The following is a 3,689-nucleotide window of genomic DNA, read 5'->3' on the forward strand; positions in this document are numbered from 1 at the left end:
ATGTACCAAGTGTAAAACTGTTAACAGAAAACACAATTTTGTTGCAAATGTTACTGTCATTTAGCATTTCTAATTTACCAATATGACAATGTTGGTAATATTTTCGCAATATAAATCACGTCACTTCATCATTATCATGATGATAATTATCAAGTATTCTCACAATTGTAACGTCAATCACGTGCACATTAGCATAGACACACTTTGTAAGACAACTGTTTGTGTCTGTATCAATTTGTGTAGGATCCATGTATAACACCGACAAATGATAACACCAGCTTTATTATGGTAGCTTATATCATCATATTGACTATACTATGTATTTTTAGAACGTTTACTAAACACAGTAAACTATAGTTAGTTAGGTTAATGAAATATACACAGAAACGTACTTCATTACATGATGTTGATGTCATAATCAGAACATCATGCATTGTAGGGGACCACAACATCTGGCCAATAACATTATTTGCTACAGTCCCAAACCATTTTATCAACATACCCATGTAACAAGAGATTTTTAACAAGAAATGGCTAGTTGGTTGTAAGTGTCCTTTACATTGGGAGAAGGAGTGGCTCAGTGAGTAAAGACACACACTGGCACTGAGATTTTGAAGCAGGGGAGTCTGGTTCAATTCCCGGTGTCGGCTCCTTGTGACCTTGGGCAAGTCACTTTATCTCCCTGTGCCTCAGGCGGCAAAAAATAAATTGTAAGTTCCACGGGCCAGGGACCTCAGCCTGAAAAATGTGTCTGTAAAGCGCTGTGTACAACTAGCAGCGCTATACATGAACATGCTCATATTATAATTATTATTATTATTATTATTGTTACATAGTTTCGACAGTCATACGTTCCATTACACAATAGAATTCACAAATGTGTTAGCAGAGTGGGAATGGTTGTTATATATAAAACACACCATGCCATAAAATGATAGTAGTCATTAAAGAACACTCAATAAAAATTCATGAGGCACTATTTTGCAACATCATTATGTTAATTAAGTGCTTATGCAATATAGGCATAAGGGTATCACATTTTTAATTGTTTGTTAATAAGCGCTGCAAGCAATATAAAATTAGTTCCATATGTAGTATAGTAGTCGGTGGCTCCTCCTCACAATCATCTCATATAAAGGTAGACTCTTCTGAAATCATACATTGATCCGATTGTATCTTCCCCGACATCTCTGAAATACAGCAAACACATGATGGTCAAATATGGCACCTTACTATATATGTATCCGTGACAACGCGTTACACAGCTCTATATGATTGTGTACATACACACGTCACTCACTTATATGTTAGAAGTACAAGTGTATATCAGTATGTAATGTTTCTTTAAATTTGTAGCAGGCATAACTATGTATATTATGTGAACGTTGCCTGTATACTGAAAAATGTGCGCGCACATCTTAGTGTGCGCACGCACTTCACGCTTGGCTGCACTAACTGTTAGCGCATGCGCAAAACAAAGCGTACGTTGTGCGTTCAATACATCTTGAAAATACCATTAAACATAAAATCTTTATTTCAAATACAATGAATACGAAACTACATTCGTTCTAAACGAGTACATCTGTATTCTTTTTAAACAGACGTGTTTGGACAGAAATGACGGCCGATAACACAATGCGCAAATGCAATACGTGTGACGTCATGTTAAACCAGCGTGAAACGCACGCTAACTCTCCTCCCACTCAATTAACATTCGGCTAACGCCCACTTTACGGCTACAAACACTGAGCCGCACACATGACACACTGCAGTTACCGTTACTATAACAAAACATGACAGCCAATAGGCTTTGAGGCGCGCACGTCGCTTGGGGGCGGGACTTACATCCGTAATCCTTTTTAAGGACGCCTTGGGCCATGACAAGGGTCCCACGTCATACGTGGTGGACCCGCTTTTAAATGTTGCATGATAACAAAACAGGTATGTGTTAGAGTTATGTTAAAATGTTGCTACTATGGTTAAAGGGATAGGAAAGTACGTATATTTATTCCGTCAGCAATGTGTACTACTCTTTCAGGTTATACTATATTGTATTCGGCAACAATTTCTTTGTGATCGCTACATGTTATGCAGTCTGCAATGTTACGCTGTATCCACGCATTGAAAGGGAAAATGGTGGTTAAAAAAAAAAAAAAAAAACATTTAAACGCACAGTCAACGCATAACGGTTGTTATATTTACCATTCTTCTAGAATTAACTCTTCGTCTGGCTGCAACTGGTCGCTCCAGAAATGCAAGGCATTTTCATCCACGCTTGACCCACCCGCTGAATCCAGTATGACACACATCTCCTCCATGAAGCGCTCATAGGAATCGCCACTGCTTTCTTCAAACAATTGGTCGGGAGGTAGGTTCATTTCTTCTGGTTCCCATTCCAATGCATTTTCAGCTGAAAGGCTTGGTACATAATCATAGTACTTTTGTTGTTGTACAATGTGGGTTTCAGGAATGGAGGGTGCAGATATTGCAGCAGGTATCGATTCACACGGAACAGTAGTAGCGGATCCATTGCTATTGGCATTAGGAATAAATATGCCTTTCACAACAATATACAGTATGTGCCCTCTTTCAGGGTAAAATGCTTTTCCTTTGCAATCTTCCAGAAACCATAGGTGTGTTCTAGCTTATCCTGCACACGTTCAAAAAAGTCATTAGTTGATAAAGTGAATCTTATTGAGGAATTAAAATTCCGCGCATGCCTACGGTCTTGGTAATAAGGATATTTAGCTCGAATCAAATCATAGATTTGGCGTGTGCTTGCTTTGTGTCCGCGACTGTTTAAAATTGCTTCTGAAACCATGTACTTATACCCTAAAAGGGGATTCATATTGTTAACGAATTCATCAGCCATGTCAGAGTAGCACAAAAGATGTGTGCAGTTCTGTCTTCTTTGCTCATCAAAATGATTCTGCTCAATGGCTAACAAATTCCTGTGTTTCGTTTTCAAGGTCAACAAAAGTAACTACTTTTACTCCTTATTTCAAACGCCAATTGGATGTGTCCTTTTAATTGGGTTAAGTTTTGTGGTTAGTGATAGGCGAATGTGGGAAAAACATGTATCATTTTTTTATCTCGTTTGTGAAAACATTCCTACACTTATTTCAGTAACATTGAGTTTTCTAGAAAAATAACAAAGAGCACTGTGTGAAAATAGTGCTTAGACAGCCATATCAGTAAATACACACACAACTGCAAAATGAAATGTTTTTTTCCCACATACTTTTCTGTGTGTATTTGAAAGTCTGGTTAACTACCTGTCTGCATGAGTTTAAATACGTGTGTATCTATATATATATAAATATATCTCTCATAAAAATATATATATATATATAAAGTGTATATTGTACTATATGTATAGTGTGTGTGTGTGTGTATATATGTATATGTATATGTATGTATGTATATATATACATATACATACATTATATACATACATTAAATACATATATTTATATTTAAAAAAAAGATACATTTTATATATATATATATATATATATATATATATATATATATATATATATATATAAAATGTATCTTTTTTTTTTTTTTTTATATTGCAGGAGTACACACAACATATTGATGGCAGTAAGTAGGCCTTGTATGAAACCTATTTAAATGGTGATAAACATGAGTGAATTAAGTCATAAACATTTGTTTGCACCCAATAA

The sequence above is a fragment of the Ascaphus truei genome, assembly GCF_040206685.1.
Source record: "Ascaphus truei isolate aAscTru1 chromosome 13 unlocalized genomic scaffold, aAscTru1.hap1 SUPER_13_unloc_1, whole genome shotgun sequence".
Lineage (NCBI taxonomy): Eukaryota > Metazoa > Chordata > Amphibia > Anura > Ascaphidae > Ascaphus > Ascaphus truei.